This window comes from Molossus molossus, unplaced genomic scaffold, assembly GCF_014108415.1.
Source record: "Molossus molossus isolate mMolMol1 unplaced genomic scaffold, mMolMol1.p scaffold_m16_p_14, whole genome shotgun sequence".
Lineage (NCBI taxonomy): Eukaryota > Metazoa > Chordata > Mammalia > Chiroptera > Molossidae > Molossus > Molossus molossus.
In genome coordinates, this window is record NW_023425349.1 from 39,284,134 (window position 1) to 39,306,263 (window position 22,130).

General features: G+C 39.9%; 1 pseudogene; it reads left to right on the top strand.

Annotated features, from left to right (window-relative positions):
- Positions 1 to 1,713: 1,713 nt before the first annotated feature.
- Positions 1,714 to 3,708, top strand: LOC118629285 (annotated as a pseudogene).
- The last annotated feature ends 18,422 nt before the right edge of the window (positions 3,709 to 22,130 follow it).

The following is a 22,130-nucleotide window of genomic DNA, read 5'->3' on the forward strand; positions in this document are numbered from 1 at the left end:
CGTTATAGAAGAAAACTGGACAGTCACTTTTTTGGCCTCTTTTACAAGGTTGGACATGTACTTAGTCTTGGCAGTCAGACATACAGAGAACTCATTTGAGAGGCACTGGATGAAAGGGACAGTTGACGCTGGCCCTGCCCATCCCCCTTCTTCCTGCTTTGAATGTGGATGTGATGCCTGGGGCTGCAATAGCCTGGTGATGTAATGTCATAACCATGAAGATGCAAAGCTGACATGCTAAAGATGGCAGAAGGGAAAGATACAAAGAAATGGAGTCTTTGGTGGCACCACTGAACTCTGCTGCACCAAATCTGGAACTCCTCACTCCAGAATTTTAGCCATGTAACATAATGGCATGTGCTTATTGCTTAACTTACTGTTAAGTGGTATTCTGTTACTTGCAGACTAATACAAGCAAACTGATATGAACATTGACTACATGCCAGGCACTGGTCTAAGCAACTTAATCCAACGCTTACAATTTGATGAGGAAGTGTTATTATCCTCATTATACAGATGAGGTAATTAAGGCACCAAACAGTTAAATAACTTGCCCAAGGCCACACACATAGTAAGCGGCACAGCAGGGATTTGAAATCAGGCAGTTAGCCTCCCAAGCCCTCACTCTTAACCACTACATACCCAGTCTCTCAATAACGGTAATGGTGATAACATTAAAATAAGGAGGTCTGAAACAGGTATCAACAACTGGAAATCCAAGTAGAATGTCCATCAGGCAGTTAGAAATGCCAAGTCTGAAGCATTGAATATAAAGGATATTATTTAGAACAAGGAGCTATCTGCATTGAAATAAGAGTTGACTTAGAAACTATAGAAGTTCCAAATTCTCCTCATCTATCTACAGGGTGGGTTGAACAAAACTATATATGTAGCAACCCCAGATTGGCCTGAATAATATTGTTTTGTTGACAGAATGCTTTCAACTATCCCAAAGCTGGCTCCCTTGTTAGTGTATCATTTAAGTTCTGGCTATGAGTGCATCATTTAAAGGAATGTTGTGAAGTGGGGTTCAGAGCTGCTCTTCACTCCTTACTGCCAGGGAAGATTGTTGGCTCTGCACAGCAATTCCTCAGAGTAGGCCAATGCTGAACATGATCTCAATCTTCCAGGCAGCTGCCAGTTTGCAAGGCTGTGCTGACCCAGCAAAATTACCTGGAATCTGGAGTATGGCTTCCAGGGCTGCTGACTGTGTCCTATCACCTTCAACATCAGGGCAGCTCGTCCTCAGAAAAGAGAATGAATGTTTACCTTCGTAAAACTGAGTTTAGAGTAAAAGATGCTCATGAGAACCAAAGTGAGAGAAAGTAGAAATAGGTGATATTCATTCCAAATATTAAAAATAATAAGACCATGCATTTAATTGAGTACTGGCCCTGTGCTTAGTGCCTTTTAATGCTTTCACATTATCTCACTCGAAGCAAGTCAATTTATGGTCTGCTTTTATTTTAACAAAATCATAAAGTGTCTAAAGAAAATTGCTGTTAATCACTGAAGGTATCTTTGCATGTGCCAATTTTTGTTTTTTATCTTTTCTCAAAGGCCTACCAAAGGTCAGCTGGAACATTCTACTGATACTCATGACACTGCAACAATTCTTATGCAAGGCTGACAACCAGGACGATAGAACAGACCTGTGGAAAACAGAGTGGCCTGCCTGGGAGAACTAAGAGGTCACACATATGAAAAAGATACATGTATGAACTTCCTATCGCCAGTTTTGAAAGGTTGGTATTTATATGGTCCTAGAAATTGGAGACAACCTAATTCTTACTGATCCAACATAAGATTGTAAATACTCTGCTGCATTGGAAAATGTCTATTATACAATCCAGGTATTGGTCAGAATGTTTTGTCCTTTCCCTGGTTATAAACTTCAATTAACCCAATTCTGATCTGGACATACTGATCTCCATCACAAATCGCAGATGGCATTGGAACAATTTCACTCATTAAATGCTTAAATTATGTTTACAATCCCTTAAGCAACTAGAGTACACATATTAATGTTTTAATTTATAATCCTTTTGCCAAAGCACTTCTCTTAGAATTTAGTTTAATACTTCTCTAGTCTCGAAACACTCCAAGTTCCATCATTACAATTAATTCCACTCTCCCTAATCAAGGATGCATGTCTTTAATCTCCCTAAAAGTAATGAAGATTATAAATGGATGGATTTCATTACTGTTTATGATTGTGGTTGGGTCCTCAGTCTGGGACCATTTCCCTCTGGGAGGCTAGTCGAAAGCTAAACAACCCTACATTTAGCTGCTAACAACAGCAAAAAAGACCAAAAAAAAAAAAAAAATACACATCTATCTTATTACAGATATAAGAATAAGACAGGCTGAATCACCACTGAAGGAGTTGGTAGTCCAAGACCACTCATGCTTCATGATTGGCAGGTGCGAAAGGTTCCCTCCTTGAAGCCCACTGGCGAGAGGACAAGGGGTCAGAATGTCTATACACCGCCTTGGAGAAGTGACTCACCCAGCATTAGTGGCTAAATCCAGACCGATTGGAATAACACCTGCAGATGGGATCTAATCTAGTATTTAAAAGCACACAGACAGGGAAGTAGCTAGTGAGTCCTTTCACAATTCTGAGAAAGTTGAGTTTTGTCCCAAAAGAAAATGCAAGAGAAATGAATTCCCTCCTAGACCTCAAACTCCTTGAGAATACAAACTGAGTGTGCATAACTACCTGACAAAGTAGATACTATTGTTCCCATTTTATTACGAAGAAATTGAAAATGATCAGTTTGGCCCTGGCTGATTTGGCTCAGCAATTGGAACGTGGCCTGCGGTCCAGAAGAACCCGGGTTCGGTTTCCACTAAGGGCATGTAACTCTGTTGCAGTTTGTCCCCGGCCCTGGTTGGGTCGTGCGGGTGGCAGCCACTCAATGTGTCCCTTTCATGTCGATGTTTCTCTCTCTCTCTCTCTCTTCCTCTCTCTCCCTCCCACTCTATCTGAACAACAACAAAAAAAAAAATGTCCTCGGGTGAGGATAAAAAAAAAGAAAATGATCAGTTTGGTAACTTTTTAAAAAGGAATAAAGCTAGGACTCAAGTTCAGGTCCTTCTGGCTCCAAAGTTCAAGTTCTTTCCATTAAGTCATGCTGCTGCAAACCACCTGCTTTGCTAAATAAAAACCCTCCCAAATTTTTTTCTAATTATAAAATTTATAAGACTATTCTCTGTGTAACCTCCCCCACTTTCTATTCCATGTCCTGTTCTCTGCAGATAATCTTGTTCATTCCTTTAATCAAATGTGGAGATGATTCTGCATCAACCTACTTCTTTGTCTCTTCCCCATCCTCCCTTCCTTCACTACTGTCACTGAGAAAGAGGTGACCCTCAAGTTCTGGGTGACAGACTTTCCACTCTAGAACAGTGGCCCAATTTGTCCATAACCTCACAGAGAAGGCTCCAGCCTGGTAAACCCTACTGTGACTTACTTGAAGCCTCACTGGCCATATTTTGGCACTATTGTCGAGTTGAGCTGGTTCCTCCAATCCCTGCTGAGATCACCACAGCTATTTGAGCTGTAATAAGTAGTGCTCAAACTAGTAGCTGCAAACAGTTCAGTTAAGGAAGCTTATGCCGAATGGTTTGGTAGCCACTGAGGTGTGAATGTGGTTTTATGTCGGTGAGATCATAGACAAGAGTGGTATCATTGGCTATGTTTAAAAACCAATCTTTAACATCTGGTTATATTTGGTTTATTATCTGAGTGTTCTTGGACCATGTGTGAACAGACTGCTAGTGGAATAAAATAAGTCATAATCAATGTTTTCTCTATCAAACACTAAATGGAATGTAACAATCTCTCATAGTAGTAAGCTGGGTCATCTTTGGCTTTGCTACATTAATACAGCTCTAAATGTATATCTTTGTTTAGCTTAAAACTGGAAAGAATATGTACATGAGAGTAACATTTTATTATTTTTTTTATTTTCATTATTATTTTTTTTATCCTCACCCAAGGACATTTTTCCATTTTTTGTTCAGATAGAGTGGGAGGGAGGGAGGGAGAGAAAGAGAGAGAGAGAAACATCGAGGTGAAAGGGACACATGGAGTGGTTGCCACCCACATGACCCAACCTGGGCAGGGACAAACCGCAACCGAGGTACGCGAGGTACGCGCCCTTAGCGAGAACCGAACCGGGGTCTCTCTGGACCTCAGGCCGACGCTCTAACCGCTGAGCCAAACTGGCCAGGGCCATTTTATTATTTTTTAAATGTTTTTATTGATTTTAGAGAGTAGAAGAGAGAGAGAAACATCCATCAGCTGCCTCCAGCATGTCCCCTACTTGGGATCAAGCCCACAACCTGGGCATGTGCCCTTACTAGGAATCAAACCCATGACCTTTTAGTGCATGAAACAATGCTCAACCGAGTCACACTGACCAGGGAAAGGGTTACATTTTAATTTGAATGTTTGAAATATATGATAGTTAAATTTTATTTCCATTCAAGTTAAGACCAAAGCCTTAAGAAAACTAAAAATTGCTGTAGGAGAAATAGAAATAGTCGTCCCTCATGTGATCATGTGAAGCCGTGAGAAGTGGCGAGGCAGGACTGTGTATAAATAACGAATCCTACTTCGCAGAAATTCATTTATCGCGGTAGAGTCTGGAACTTACTGACCGCGATAAACGAGGGCCTACTGTACCATGTGCCGGAGTGGTGTAGTTAAATCATGTCAGTAGTCATAAATAATAAAATTTGGACTGTATTTCTTTGCTAAAATCACAGTTCCATTTCTTAAGGTACTTTAGTCAAGTTGAATATAGCCTCAAGAGAGAATAGCTGGGCGGTGTTCTAAATATGTACCTTTGTAACATCTTTAACAGTAGGACAGAGTGAATGAGGGCCATTAATCTCTCTAGTTTTATGATTTTTTTAGAACCTATCTTTGTGAAATAAAATAGCTTACAGATACTTTAACAGAGTTGTTTCTTAGTATCATCCATGGGACTAAATAGCATATTATGTCCTGAAATAAACAGGATTAATATAAAAAAATTTTTTAATAAGTGACCCTTCTCTATTTCATGGTAAAAGCCCCTCACTGGCCCTTATTCTCATCCATTCTCTGGGGCTTTACTCCATGAATAAGCCTCCCAACCTGGCTACGTTTCATTCTATCTTCATTCTTTCTTCTGTGACCTCTTCCTGCCAATGTAATAAATGTGCACACACACATTCACTTACACATCACTTCTACTCACCAGGCTACTCTTTGAACTACATTCCTGTTCCTCCCTCCTTCCCTTCACTACCAAGTTTCTTTCTCATGGCCTCCATTTCCTCACCATCTAATCATGTATAAAAAATTCTTTCAATAATCATTGAAGGATTAAATCCAATAGCTTTTCCTCAGTTCTCATCCTCCTCAGACTCCATAGCAAGCCACTGTCAACAAGTCTCCTCATTGTCTTCTCCCATGACTTTTTATAATGCTGTTCACTCTCAGATCTACCTCTCATTCTGATTCCTCTTTATCCTTTTGACTCCAAATATACGTAGTTGCTTTGGTTATGTCCATGGTCCATTTCTCTTCTATGTTCTCTCCTTTGGGAATTTTACTCAATCTGTTCTACCAATCTTTTGTCCAGACTAGTACTGCTGTCCATATTTCCCATTATCTGTTGGACATCTGCCTGTTCTTCTGACATCCAAAGTCAGTCTGCTCAAAATAGTTATCTTTTTTGAACATCTATTTATTATATTGTAATAGGAGGTACAGTACAACCTAAACCTGACACATAAGCATATATAACACTCCCCAAAATGATTGCTCATGTGCACCAAGACATGTACAAGGGATGTTCACAGCAACATTTGTAAAAGCAAAGCACTGAAAACAACCTAAATGTCCATGCATAAAATGTGGTCTTTTACCTCAATGAAATATAATGCAACAAAATTAGTAAACTATAGCTACATGCATCAACATGGATGAAACTCAGGAATGCAATGCTGAGTGGGGAGGGGAAAAGCACAAAACAGAAAGATACATATAACACGTTATAAAACATTCAACACTAAATATATTATTTAAAAATACAGAGTGGTAAAATTAGAGAGAAAAGCAAGAAAATGTTAAACACAAAATTCAGAATAATGGTTCCTTCTGAAGGAGGGAAGTGGAATTGGGAAGGAGCAGTCTAGGGGATTTTAAAGTACTGGGAACTATCTAGTTCTGTGAGTGGGTACACCAATATTTGTTGTACCATTCTTTTTTTTTTTTTTTAATCCTCACCCAAGGATATGTTTACTGATTTTAGAGAGAGGGGAAGAGGGAGAGGAAGAGAGAGGAACATTGATGTGAGAAAGAAACATCGATTGGTTGCCTCCCATACTCACCCCAACCAGGGATTGAACCCACAAACCTAGGTATATGCCCTGACTAGGAATCTAACCCACAACCTATTGGAGTATGGGATGATGCTCCAATAAACTAAGCCACCCTGCCAGGGCTGTACCATCATTCTTTAAACTTACATGTGTCTTATAAATGCAGTTAAACTATTCATTATTTAATGAAAACACATTTCAGAAAAGATATAATAGGTATTTTAATCAGTCTGAAAATCTCTTAGTTTTCATTATTATGTGGAATGCAAGTAAAATAACACTGTACTCAATAAATGGGATCTATTTTTATGGGCTTTCAATCACCTGCTTGTCCTATGAGGGTTTTAGGAAACTAAAGCAAGAGTAGCAACAGCATTGATTTGCTGAGCATGGTAGGTACTCAGCAAGCAGCTTTATGAGGTCCTAGGCAGTGCCAGCACAACACCCAATGGAAGTGGAAAGGCTGGATTGTCACACTACTCTTAAAATGTCAAAAATCCAGTTTGAATTATCTTCTCACCGTAAATGTCCTCCTCTACATCTGTGTTCACCTTCACAGCATAGCCCTGCTCTATGACCCTCAGCAATTACCTTCAGCATGCTGGATCAATAATGGCCATCACTTCATACACTGAGGGCTACAGTCATCCCTCGCCACTTCGCACTTCAACTTTCATGGCTTCACTCTATCACAGTTTTTTCAAACATAATTCATTAAAAAGTTGATCGAGACAGTGAAAATGATACACCGCACACTCAGTTGTCTGAGTCAATTATACACCCCTGTATTACAATTAAAATTACTGTACATTGGACTGTAGGCCTATGTATTCCAGCACCCCCGGAAACCCTTCAACGCCAGGTGCAACCACTTGACCACTCCTTGTGTGTGGGCAATAACTTTTTTCCAAAAAATCGGGTGTGGTGAAACCAAGCCAATCAGAGCGTCCTGTTCACTGATTGGCTATCCTATCCTCTTCCTATCCTGGCCACCGATTGGCTCATCCTCACACAAGTTTGTTTCTCTCATACACACTTCTACATCGCTACGTATCAGAAGTATCTTTGCTCTTGTGTTTGCAATTTCTGATAACTTTTATCTAAGCCCCACGATGGCTCCTAAACGTGCTTCTTCTAAGCCTTCTGACAATGAAACTAAGTACCAGAGAAAGATGCTTACCATCCAGGAGAAGGTGAAACTCTTGGATATGATCAAAGATGGCAAGAAAATCTTGGAGGTTGCCCGCCATTACGACTTGAATGAGCCTACGGTTCTTTCCATCCGTAAAGATAAAAAGAACATCTGTGCAACAGCTATTCTCTTTCAACAAGGAAGCAAAGCATGTCGTGACAAGTTGTAATAAGTTCATAGTGAAAACAGACTCTGCCCTAGCTGTTTGGATCAGTGACAGCCGCAAGAAAAACATTCCATTGGATTTGCTGGTCATCCGGGAGAAAGCGAAGCAGCTCTATCAGCGCCTTATGGCAGACGAACCTCAACAAAGACCCTCTTCTGCAATGTTCATGGATTTCACGGTGAGCAAGGGTTAATTCGAGAAGTTCCAGAAAAGGTATAATCTGAAGAGTGTCGTTCTCCACGGAGGACTACGTGAACAACACGTTCCAGAAGATCCTCGATGAGGGCGAGTATCATCCAGAACAGGTGTTCAATATGGACAAAACAGGACTGTTCTGGAAAAGAATGCCTTCCCGTTTGCCTTCATTTTCAAGGCATCATTCATCAAGGCATCAAAAGAACGCCTTCATCATTTTCAAAGATGAGGCCAAGGTCTGTGGCTTCAAGGCATATAAGAATCACGTCACTATCGTTATGTGTGAAATTGCAGAGGGATTTTTGCTCAAGCCTGCTCTTAACTACAAGGCCAAGAACCCTAGGGCCCTGAAGAATAAAATCAAGAACCTGCTGCCAGTGCATTGGATCCAACGACAAGGGCTGGATCATGAACAGCTGTCATTAGACTGGTTCCATGAGTGCTTCATCCCCCAAGTCAAGCTGTAGCTCACAGAGAAGAGACTTGAGTTTAATGTCCTTCTCCTCATGGACAATGCTGGAGGTCATGTGCAAGACCTATCCTACGACGGTGTGCGGATCAAGTTCCTTCCTCCCAACACCACTTCGCTGGTCCAGCCCATGGATCAAGGTGTTATTTGCACATTCAAGGCCCTCTACACCTGAAACACCCTGCAGCACCTCGTTGAAGGCATGGATCTTGAGAACTTCTTGCTGAAGGAGTACTGGCGGCAGTATACCATCGTGACCTGTCTGAAGAACATCCAGGCCACGTTGGCCATAAAGACAGAGACCGTAAAGGCCAGCTGGAAGATGTTGTGGCCTGAAATTGTCCACGACTACAGAGGATTCACTCCAGAGGATATAACCAACTCAGCAGTGGATAAGGCAGTTAGGCTATTCCGGATGCTGGGAGGTTTCACAGATATGACCCGCAATGATGTGGATGAGCTGCTGGAGATACATTTGGACCCCTTAACTGACAAGGATCTGGTGGAGATGACTAAGTCTGCAAGTGAGGAGGAGGAAGAGCAGCCAGAGGTTCCTGGAGGTCAGGAGGAGAAAGATGGCCTTACACTTGAGTGTCTCTGGCAAGTCGTGAGAACTATTAAGGTAGTACAGGACATGATTGGTGAATGGGACCCACAAATGATGTGTGCATTGTGATTCATGCACTTGATGGAGCAATAGAACCCTACAAAAGCCTCCTCACGCATATAAAGAGAGCGCCAGCAACTGCCTATCATAATGTTCTTCAACCGCGCACCCAGACACCCAGTCTACTCCTATTACTCCTTCAGCGGAAGATGATGATGCACCTGCTGAAAATACTGCACCACCTAAAGACTCTCCTACTGAGGTCATGCCTTCAGAGGAGCAGTAACCTTGCTCTTCTTTGCTGTGCAATGCATTTCTTCATTTTCATCATCGAACAAGCTGCACTATTTTCATAGGTTTCACAAGTTAGAACTGTGTGTATGTGTGTGTAATTAAATGTACAATATTTGTAACGTCTAATATGTCTTATTCGCTCCTGTTTTGTCTAATATATTGGACATTGTAATCACCATTGTAATGGTGACTAAAGGGTGTTATTTCATGTCTAGAAGGTTCTAATAATGTTAACAAATGTATTTAAAAGGTCATAAACAGGTTTTCTATGCTCTAACTGCAAAAATATTCGATTTATAAATAAAGAATCCTACTTCGCGGAAATTCATTTATCACAGTAGAGTCTGGAACTGATTAAACATGATAAACGAGGGCCAACTGTACTCTTTGCCAAGTTCTACTGTCTCACTCAGCCCCACAACACCCCTCAGGGGTAGCAAGTACTAAGTCCATTTTATAAAATAAAACAAGTTCAGGGGAGATAAACATCTAAAATTTGTCTATAATCAGTTACAGCAAGTATTGGAGGCAGGATTCAAGTCTAAGTATCTGACTCCTAACTTCTCACCTGGCACTCAGCAATCTTCATCATAGGATTTCCCCCGTCTAGCTAATTTCCCAATGAACCCTCCTCTCCAGTGAGGCAGGCAAGTCTCCTAATGTCCCCTAAAAAAATCAGGCTCAATATGTGTTCACGCCTTTCCTATGTTATTCCCCTGCTGCAAAACATCCTCTCCTTTCCTCTACTCATCCAAATACTATCCAAATACCAAACACTTCTTTCGGGCTTCCATTTGGGACTCATCTCCTTTTGAAGCCTTCCTGAACAAACCAAATCCAGAGTGGTCTCACGTTGTCAAAATCATTTTTGTCCACAAGAGGCAAGGTATTCTGTTCCTCTGTGGCATTTTGTTTTGCTTGATTTGGGATTCTCCACATACACACAACCAATAACCACAAAGTAAACTCATGACTCAGGTACTATACAGACATAATTATAATTCCTGTGGCAGTGGTTCAAAGGAGATTCCAAATCCCCCTCCGTACTTGGTAAACCTACAGATGCCAGACTCCATTCAGGGACTTGGTGAGTCAGAATTTCCATGGCAGAGAGTGGGAGAACCGGGTATCTATATTTTTTACACATCTTAATTGCACCTTCAGGTGAAAATCTTATGTTTTGTTGCAGTTTAGGACCATGTCCATCCAGATAACCACAGTCATAGAAAGAAAAGTGAACCAAAATTAAAATATCTGTACAATAAGATACTTAAGTACATATTTCAAGAAATCTGTTTCCTTAGGGGAGTGATTATTTTAAGGGAAGAAGGAAGAAAGGAAGCAAAGAAGAGAGAAAAGTTAAAGGGGAAGAGGAGGGGAAGGGGCTGTAACTTTATGAAACTTCACAAAATCTCAAGGCAGTTCATTTAGCAGTCCTGATTGATAGGAATTCGGGTCTCTCCCTGGAAGGCCTTACAGAACCCAGCCTATCCAAGGGTTACAAATACAAATACCTACAAGGCCAAGGAAGATACCTAAGTGAGTGAAACCAGCATCATATTAGACAGCAGGAAGTGGAAAGAACACAGGTGAATTAGAGAGTGAGAGCCATAATTAAAGGAGTGAGCAGTGACATAACTGTCTTCAAGAAGCTCAAGCCCACAGTTGCCAGGTCCTCCAATTTATCGGAACAACTGTGATGTTTCCCAATATTTAAGTATTGACAATTTAAAGAAAAAACAAATTTAAACACTGGTCAGGCCTACTTTCCACAGGATAAATATGCTCCTTTTTCAACCACTTCCTTCCTACAGCGTCAGGTCTCTCCTGCCTTAAGCAATATATCACATTCCCACCTCGAATAGCCACAACAATCTTGAGAAAGAATAAAGTTTGATACCTTATATAGTAACAGTTATCAAAACAGCATGGTAGAGGCATAAAACAGACATATAGATCAGTGGAACAGAATAGAGAACCCAGAAATAAATGCACACCTGTATGATCAATTAATATTTGACAATGGAGGCAAAAACATACAATGGGGTAAAGACAGTCTATTCAAAAAGTGTTGGAAAAAATGAACAGATACAGGCAAAAATAATGAAACTAGATCACCTTCTTATACCATACACAAGAATAAACTCAATATAAATTAAAGACTTAAATGTAAGACTTGAAACCATAAAAATTCTAATAGAAAACAGTATAATCTCTGACAAATACTTAGCAATATTTTTTCTGATATATCTCCCTGGGCAAAGAAAAAAAAAAAAAACAATTAGGACTATATCAAACTAAAAAGATTTCATACAGCAAAGGAAACCATCAACAAAATGAAAAGACAACCAACTGAATGAGAGAATATATTTGCCAATGACACATCTGAAAACGGGTTCATATCCAAAACTTATAAAGAACTCATACAAATCAACACAAAAAATTTTTTCAATTAAAAAATGCCTAGCCCTGGCCAGTTTGGCTCAGCAGGTAGAACGTCGGCTCATGGACCAGAGACCTGGGTTCGGTTCCCACTAAGGGCACGTACCTCGGTTGCAGTTTGTCCCCGCCCGGGTTGGGATTGTGTGGGTGGCAACCACTTAATATCTCTCTCTCTCTCTCTCTTCCTCCCTCTCCCTCCAGCTCTATTTGAAGATAAATGCAAAAATGTCCTGGGGTGAGGATAAAAAAAAAAAAAAAAAAAAGGCCCTGGTAGTTTTGGTTCAGCAGTTAGAGCGCCAGCCCGCGGACCAGAGTCCCAGGTTCAGTTCCCTCTAAGGGCACGTACCTTAGTTGCAGTTAGTCCCGGCCCCGATGGGGTCATGTGGGTGACAACCAGTCAATGTGTCTCTCTCTCTCACATTGATGTTTCTTTCTCCCTCTTCTCCCCTCTCTCCATCCCACTCTGTCAGAAGATAAATGCAAACAAAATGTCCTCGGGTGAGGATTAAAAAAAAAAAAAAGGGCACCCTGGCCAGTTTGGCTCAGCGGTTAGAGTGACGGCCTGTGGAACAAACAGTCACGGGTATATTCTGGCCAAGGGCATGTACCTCAGCTACGGTTCCTCCCCAGCCCTGGTCAGGTCATGTAGGAGGCAACCAATGGATGTGTCTCTCTTACATCGATGTTTCTCTGTTTCCATCCCTCCCTCCCACTCTATCTGAAGATAAAGGGAAAATATCCTCAGGTGAGGATTAAAAAAAAAAAAAAAATGGGCAGAGGACCTGAATATACTTCTCCAAAGAGGACATACAGATGGCCAATAGACATATCAAAAGACTCTGAATGTCACTAATCATCAGAGAAATGCAAATTTCACACTTGCCAGAATGGCTATCATCAATAAATCCACAAAGTGTTGGTGAGGATGTAGAGCAGCGGTTCTCAACCTTCCTAATGCTGCAACCCTTTAATACAGTTCCTCATGTTGTGGTGACTCCCAACCATAAAATTATTTTCGTTGCTACTTCATAATTGTAATTTTGCTACTGTTATGAATCTCCATTGGAAATATGTGTTTTATGATGGCCTTAGGCGACCCCTGTGAAAGGGTCGTTTGACCCCCAAAAGCGCTGTGACCCACAGGTTGAGAACCGCTGATGTAGAGAAAAAAAGTTAAAAATGGAACTGCCGCTTGACCCAGCAATTCCACTTCTGGGTATATATTCAAAGAAACTCAAAACACTAATTCAAAGAATATATGCTCCCCCTATGTTCACTGCAGCATTATTTACAATAGCCAAGATATGGAAGCAACTCAAATGTCCATCAATAGAAGAGTGGATAAAAGAGCTTGGTACATATATACAATGGAATATTTCTCAGCCATAAAAGAATGGAATCTTACCATTTGCAACAGCATGAGTGAACCCAGAGATTATCATGTTAAGTGAAATAAGTCAGAGAAAGACAAATACCATATGATTTCACTTATATGTAATCTAAACAACAAAATAAACAAAAGAGAAAGACTCAAAATAAATAGATAAAAAAATAAAAAATAATAGAAACAGACTCATAGATACAGAGAACAGAATGATGGTTCTCAAAGGAAAGGGAGGGTTGAGAGACTGAATGAAAAAGGTGAAGGAATTAAAAAGTACAAATTGGTAGTTACAAAACAGTCACAGAAATGTAAAATACAACATAGGGAATATAGTCAGTAATATCATAATAGCTAGGTATTGTGCCAGGTGGATACCAGAAAAACCCAGGGGGGAGCACTTTGTGAATGAAGCATATTATTGTCTGACCACTGTGCTGTACACCTGAAACTAATACAAAATAATACTGAATGTAAATTATAATTTTAAAATTTTTTAATGTTTTTAAATTTGTCATCATACTGGTTTTTATCACCCTAGGCTATCAGAATAATTTCTGAATTCCAATTCTGCATCCAGTATTTGAAAATCCCTCCCATACTTGAAAAAAAAAACACTCCTCTCTACTTATTCAAGTCATTGCCTTTAAAAAAAAACTGTGGAGCAAGAGCAGACTGTGAGGCCAGCCCTCTGACACACTACCAAAAACCACAATCTCATGAATCCATTTGAATACAGTAAGTCAACAAGTAGGTCCATTTCATTGTTCTTAATTCTATGGAAAAACATGAAAAATGCCTTGCATACCTCTAAATACACTACATATTCCTGTTTTCTCTAGTAATCTAATATTTTATTTATTCATTCAACACATCTATCACTATATTCACAGCACTGAGCCAGGCTCTGGGAATGCAGCAATGGACAGGACAATGTCAAATTTCCGAGCTCATGGAATTTATGTTCTGGCTATAGAGACAATAATTGAACAATAGAGTTCACATTATTAAATGATAATCATGACACCAAAATATTAGTGATTAAATATATGTGTGATTTCCTTCAATTAGGGGATTATTAACTGTGCAAGACACATACTATTTCATTTGAGCCTCACAAAAACTATAGGCTATAAATCATCATCCCACTTTATCAGTGAGAAATCCGTTTTGGCCTAAAGAAATTAGGCAACTGTCAAGGATACATGCCCTAACACTACCACTTCAAAACCCAAAGTTCATCCTGTGACACTGGTTTCAGACTTGCCCTCTTCCAAATGACTGTATGCTCCATTATCAGTACTGGATCACCATCAGTGAATCTTATTAAAGATTAAAAATTGAGTCCAATGCCCTGGCTGGTTTGGCTCAGCAGTTAGAGCATTGGCCCTCAGACCAAAGAATCATGGGTTCGATTCCAGTTAAGGGCACGTACCTCGTACCTCAGCTTCGGTTTGGTCCCTAGCCCTGGTTGGGTCGTGCAGGAGGCAACCAGTTGATGTGTCTCTCTCACACTGATCTTTCTCTTTCTCCCCCCGCCCCTCTCCTTCCCTCCCACTCTATCTGAAGATAAATGGAAAAACATCCTTGGGTAAGGATTTGGGGGGAAAAAAATTTTTTTTAGTCTAATTACTGTAATTCACATTTAGGTGTAAAGGCATTTTAATAGATTAATTTCTTAAATCTCTGGAATGGTAGATGGAAGGGGAGGATTGTTTTGTTTTGGCATGACAGTTTGGGAGAAGTTGGCCAGGAGGTAGCTTTCTGATGCACTTTGCTACATTTCTACTCCATCACAGAAAGACTTGAGTCAGGAACCTATCCTCCCTTCTGAAAGTTTGCAAACGCCAAGAATAAGCCAAAACAGAACTACTCATTACACTTCTTTTCCATTCTCCTTCCACCCTCTACCCATACTTCCCCTACCTCCATTCAGAGTTAAATGTTAAAAATTGTTAAAATTCTTGAATAGTTTGATAACATTTAACAAATGTTCACATGTGAAATCACCAGGGGCAATCTGCCAATTTGTATTTCTCGGGAAGGGGCAGAGGGGATTTAGGCTTCTGTAGCTCTGTTTCATTTCATTAGCACTGAGGTCCCATTAAAATGACATAAAGAACCAGGCCTTCATGGGAAAGTAATAACATCACATACATATTTAAAGCTTATTTATATTGAGTAGTTTTTAAAATGTACTGTAGGCCTGCTGCCCTGAATCTCAAAGCTACAATGAATACTAACAGCATGAATTCACAAATATATAAAGAAAAATACAAAATTTATTGCATTTATTTATGGGACAATCATGTGTCTTTCACTCCTATTAGAGACTGTTCTAAAAACTTGGTGTCTTGTGAGAAAGCTTTAAGACCACCATCAAGGAAGATAATTCACAAAATAATAATAAATGATCAGATTGACAAAGATCCTGTTTATAATACCTTGAATAAGTATTTGAGAGGTTAGGAACTCACAAACTCTGAACTCCAGATGGAAATATGAACTGAAAGAACTTTAAAAAGTAATAATAGCTACCAATGAGTACTTACCATGTGTAAGGCACTGGACTAACTGCTTTAAAACAATACATTTTCACATTATCTCCATTTATGGATAAGGAAACTGATGCTCACAAAGTTAAGTAACAAGTAACATTACTACCAAGGACACAGAGGTAGCATTAAAAAAAAAAAAGGCAATATGGCAAGAAGTATCAAAAATCTTTTAAAAATATGTATTATTTTTTAGAGTCATAAATTCCCCTTGGAGTTTACCATAAAGAAATAATTAGAGGTCCTGGCCAGGTGGTTCAGATGATCGGAGCATGGTCCCATCCCGTACGCCAAAAGGTTGCAGGTTCTAGTCCTGGTCAGGGCACATATAGGAGGCAACAGATCGATGTTTCTGTCTCTCTCTTTCCCTTCTTCTCTAAAATAGATTTTAAAAAGTAATTTTATATAATATATATATATGTGTGTGTGTATAAATACACACACACACACACACACACACACACACACATATTCATCCTCAGGTGAGGATTAAAAATAATTTAAAATACATATAATTTGCACAATGATGTCCATTATATTATTATTTATAAAAGTGGTAAGTAGCCCTGCTGGTTTGGCTCTGCGGTTAGAGGGCTGGCCCAAAGACGGAAGAGTTTCAGGTTTGATTCTCAGTCAAGGGCATGTGCCTCCGTTGCGGGTTTGATCCTCGGCCCATCAGGGTCGTGCAGGAGGCAATCAATCAACATGTCTCTTTCACATCAATGCTTTTCTCTCCCTCCCTCCCACCCTAGCTAAAAAGAAAAAAAAGGAAAAGTATTGAGGATTAAAAAAAAAGTGTACATATATATATACACACACACACATACAAAAACAACCTAAAGCCCTGGCCGGTTTGGCTCAGCGGTTAGAGCATCGGCCTGCGGTACAGAGAGACCCGGGTTCGGTTCCCTCTAAGGGCATGTACTTCGGTTGCAGTTTGTCCCCGGCCCTGGTTGGTCGTGCGGGTGGCAGCCACTCGATGTGTCTCTTCACATCGATGTTTCTCTCTCTCTCTTCCTCTCTCTCCCTCCCGCTCTATCTGAACAAAAAATGGAAAAATGTCCTCAGATGAGGATAAAAAATAAATAAAAATAAAAAACAACCTAAAGATTCAACAACAGTCAAATGGCTAGTTTCAGTGTACAGTGAATTGATGCAATGGAATACTATACAGCTATTTAAAATGATGGTATAACTCTATACTTATTAAAATAGAAACTAGTCCCATGTTAAAAGGAAAAAGCAAAATAGAGTAGTGTATATAGTATGATTGTTATTAAAAATAGGATAGATTATGAGCCCAGATGGTGTAGTTCAGTGGCCGAGCATCAACCCATGCACCAAGAGGTTGCCAGTTCAGTTCACAGTCAGGACACATGCCTGAGTTGCAGGCTCAATCCCCAGTCGATTGATGTTTCTCTCTCTTTCCCTTCCTCTCTCCCTCTAGAAATCAATTTTTAAAAAATTATAGCTACCATCAGCAAATCATCAAACAACTTGCTGGAGAGGATGTAGAGAAAAGGGGACTCTAGTAGACTGCTGGTGGGAGTGCAGACTGGTGCAGCCACTGTGGAAAACAATATGGTGTTTCCTCAAAAAATTAAAAAGGTAATTGCCACCCTGGCCGGTTTGGTTCAGCGGTTAGAGCGTCAGCCTGCAGTCCGGAGAGACCCGGGTTCAGTTCCCACGGGGGGCACGTACCTCGGTTGCAGTTTGTCCCCGGCCCTGATTGAGTCGTGTGGGTGGCAACCACTCGATGTGTCCCTTTCACGTCAATGTTTCTCTCTCCCTCCCACTCTATCTAAACAAAAAATGGAAAAATGTCCTCGGGTGAGGATTAAAAAAAAAAAAAAAAAAAGGTAATTGCCATTTACACAATGGAATACTACACAGCTGTAAGAAAGAAGGATCTCTTACCCTGAGATGACATGGAGAGACCTATGTTAAGTGAAATAAGCCAGAGAAAGACAAATATCACATGATCTCATTTATTTGTGGAATATAATGAACAAAATAAACTGATGAACAAAATAGATCCAGAGACATGAAAGTAGAGAACAGACTGACAAACCTCAGAAGGAAGGGGGATGGGAGGATGGAAGAGATAAACCAAAGAACTTATATGCATATTTGTATAACCAGTGGACACAGACAACAGTACTGTGAAGGTGGGATGGGGACGGAAGTGGCATGGAGGGTGTCAACAAGGGAAAAAGGAGGGACAGCTGTAAAAAAATAATAATTAATAAAAAGAAGAAAAAAAGGAGTTTAAATCTAGCATAAATAGGATAGGTATGCCTTGGCTCATGTGGCACAGTGGTTAGAGTATAGGCCTGCACACTGAAGGGTCATAGGTTCAATTCCTGGTCAAGGGCATATATCTTGGTTGTAGGTTGGATTCCATAGCCCCAGTTAGGGCGAGTTTGGGAAACAATGAATTGGTGTGTCTCTCTCACATTGATATTTCTCTCTCTGCCTCCCTCCCACTCTATCTGAAGACAAACGGAAAAATATCCTCAGGTGAGAATTTTTTTAAAAAGTACAAATTGGGCCCTGGCCGGTTTGGCTCAGCGGTTAGAGTGTCTGCCTGCGGTCCGGAGAGACCCGGGTTCGGTTCCCGCTAAGGGCATATACCACGGTTGCAGTTTGTCCCCGGCCCTGGTTGGTCGTGCGGGTGGCAGCCACTCGATGTGTCCCTTTCACATCGATGTTTCCCTCTCTCTCTTCCTCTCTCTCCCTCCCACTCTGTCTGTACAAAAAATGGAAAAATGTCCTCGGATGAGGATTAAAAAAAAAAAAAAAAAAAAAAGCACAAATTGGTAGTTACAAAATAGTCATGGGGATATAAAGTACAGCATAGAGAATATAGTCAATAATATTGTAATACTTAGGTATGGTGCCAGGTGGGTACTGGAAATATCAGGGGGAACACTTTATAAATTCTGTGACTGGCTCTGGTCAGTTTGGCTCAGTGGTCGGCCCACGGACCAGAGTGTACCAGGTTCGGTTCCTGCTAAGGGCACACACATCGGTTACAGTTCATCCCTAGCCCGTTGGGGTTGTGTGGGTGGCAACCAGTTGATGTGTCTCTCTCACATCAATGTTTCTCCCTCTCCCTCCTGCCCTATCTGAAGATAAATGCAAAAAATAAACAATTATGTGACTGTCTAACCACTATGCTGCACACCTGAAACTAATACAAAATAATATTGAATGTAAACATAATGGAAAAATAAATGTTTTTAAAAAAGAACTCTCGCCCTGGCCAGTTTGGCTCAGCAGTTAGAGCGTCGGCCTGCGGTCCGGAGAGACCCGGGTTCGGTTCCTGCTAAGGTCATGTACTTCGGTTGCAGTTTGTCCCCGGCCCTGGTTGGTCGTGCAGGTGGCAGCCACTCGATGTGTCCCTTCACATCGATGTTTCTCTCTCTCTCTCCCTCTCTCTCCCTCCCACTCTATCTGTACAAAAAATGGAAAAATATCCTCAGGTGAGGATTAAAAAAAAAAAAAAAAAAAAAAAGCTCTCACGCACTGCTCAGAGGAATGCAAAACAATATTATCACTTTGGAAAACTTCAGAAGTTTATTAAATTAAGCATACACCTACGATTTAATCCCACCATTCCACTTATAGGTGTGTACCCAAGAAAAATGAAAGTGTATGTTAACACAAAAACTTGTGACAAATGTTCAAGGCAGCTTTTAATAGCCAAAAACTGAAAACAATTCAAATATTCATCAACAGGTGAATGAATGAACAAGCTGTACACTCACACAATGTGCTACTACTCAGCAACAGAAAGATTGAAATACTGTTATATAACTGGACACACAACACAGATAAACCCCAAAATCATTATGCTGAGTAAAAGAAGCAGATACAAAAGAATACACATTATATCATACCATTTATATAAAATGGAATTTATAGTGACAAAAACAACAAAAACCACCACCAAAAAACAGACTGAGCCCTGGTCGGTTTGGCTCAGTAGATTGAAGGGTCGAGGGTTTGATTCCTGGTCAAGGGCACAAGCCTGGGTTGCAGGTTCGATCCCCACCCTGGTCAGGGTAGTATGAGAGGCAACCAATTGATGTGTCTTTCCTTGGAGTGCTGGCTCTCTCCCTCCCCAGTTTCCACTCTATCTAAAAATCAACAGAAAAATATCCTCAAGTGAGGATTAACAACAAAAAAGACTGATTGCCTGAGGCAGGAGCAGGAAGGATAGACTACAGAGAGGCATAAGAAAATCTAGGGGGCAAGGTAATGATGGAAATGTTCTGTATCTTGATTATAGTGGTGGTTTCACAGATATACAGGATGGGACAAAAGTAGGTTTACTGTTTTAAGTAAAACAGGTTAATCTTGTGTTATTATTTATTACTGTCTTATTTCCCATATGAACAACTGTAAATATACTTTTGCCCACCCTGTATATAACTATCAAAAGTAACATCAGCCTTATGGCAGCATAAGTCATTCCTTTTTCCTCTCTCCTTTTACTAACGAATTAGATATCCATAACCAAACAAAAGTGCCTCTGCACATTTCACCAAGGTTTTCAGCCCACTTGTACTCCAGAAAATGAACAAGATAGCTATCAAAGCTCTCATTAAACTGTACCAATTAAATTAATGCAGCTTGGCCCAGCCATTGTGGCTCAGTGGTTGAGCGGTAACCCATGCACCAAGAGGTTGGCGGTTCGATTCCGAGTCAGGGCACATGCCCAGGTTGTGGGCCCGGTCCCCAGTGGGGGGCATGCAGGAGGCAGCCAATCAATGTTCTCTCATTGATGTTTCTCTGTCTCCCCCCTCCCTTCCTCTCTCTCTAAAATCAAGAAAAGAAAAAATGAATGCAGCTTGTTTTACTATACTTCAACAATTTTTTAAAAAGCTTATAGGAGTTATGTCTTGAAAAATATACATGCTTAGCCCAGTCAGTGTAGCTCAGTGGTTGACAGGCAACCCATGTACCAAGAGGTCGCTGGTTCAATTTCTGGCCAAAGCACGTGCCCAAGTTGTGGGCCCAATCCCCAGTGGGAGGCATGTAGGAGGCAGCTAATCAACATTCTCTCTCATCAATGTTTCTGTCTCTCCCTCTCCCTTCCTTGCTCTCTAAAATCAATAAAGAAAAAATTTTATATATATATATATATATATATATATATATATACACACACACACACACACATACATACATATACATACATGTTTATTACAGTTTAACTGTTTCCCTAAATTCTGTATAAAGGCATTCCAGGTCACCCAATTGGTTCTAATCTTAATAATAACAAAAACAATTGCAGCTAAAATCGATATTTTTATTGGGCATGCAAGTTAGCAGGGGAAATCATGAAACACTTCAAAAGGCACCTAAATTTTAAGCTGAGTTGGAAATATGAATGAATTTGAGAGGTAAGGGGATGAGGGGGCATGGACTCTTTAAGCTTCAGCATGTATATTTACCTAAGTGTTTGGGAAACTACAAATAATTCGGTCTAAAATTCAGAGGCAGACTAGGTAGGAGAAGACTAATGGGGGATGATGAGGCTAAAAAGAACGGCAAAGACCTTACATACTATGAAGAGTTTTAATTTGACCCTTGTAAGTAAGGGAGAAAAGGCTGGTATTAAAGGTTAACATAGAGAAAAATAGAGGAAATTTGTTCTAAAAAGATCATTCAGACAGAATTATGGGAAAGGTTTGGGGGTAAAATAAGGCAAGGATCAATTAGTAAACCTACTGTAATAATCCAGGCCAGAGACCAGAGCCAGAATCAAAGCACCAAAAAAGGATAAATATGGTAAAGTACTATACCCAGTCTTTAGTGACTGAATATGAAGAGAAAATAAAGTCTAATCTCAGCTTTCAAGCACTACTCACAGAGACAAGACTACAAGAGAAAAACATGCAGAAGAAAAACAATGCTATCTCATTTAAGTCTCTTATAGTAAAAGAGCTATGAAAGTATACAGAAGATTACCATATGGCATACATCAGCAAAATCAGTTTAGTTCCTTGAACTCTGATTATCATCTTTCAAACAAAAAAAGATTTAAAAAATATTTTTCTACTATGTCTATATCATATTTTTACATATGCATTTATCCTACTTCCAAATATTTTCCTATTATATTATTTTAACTAAAATAAAACACATCTTCATTTTATTATTTAAGTATTTGTTTAATGTTTTAAAATTCAATACACTTAAAAAAATTTAAAGACAAAGATTAATAAAAATAACCTTACCTTTCAAATGTGACTTTTTAATAGCAACATGGAAAAGTGATAAACAATCTCCCTTAAAAATTAAGTCAACACTTCCAAAACAAAAACTAGAGAGATTTATGTAAAGCTAATTCAGAAAAGGGATAATACCTTATTTTAATCCAAAAAAGTGAAATACTTACTGGACCATAATAATGAAAATTTTAATATGTCATTTAAAA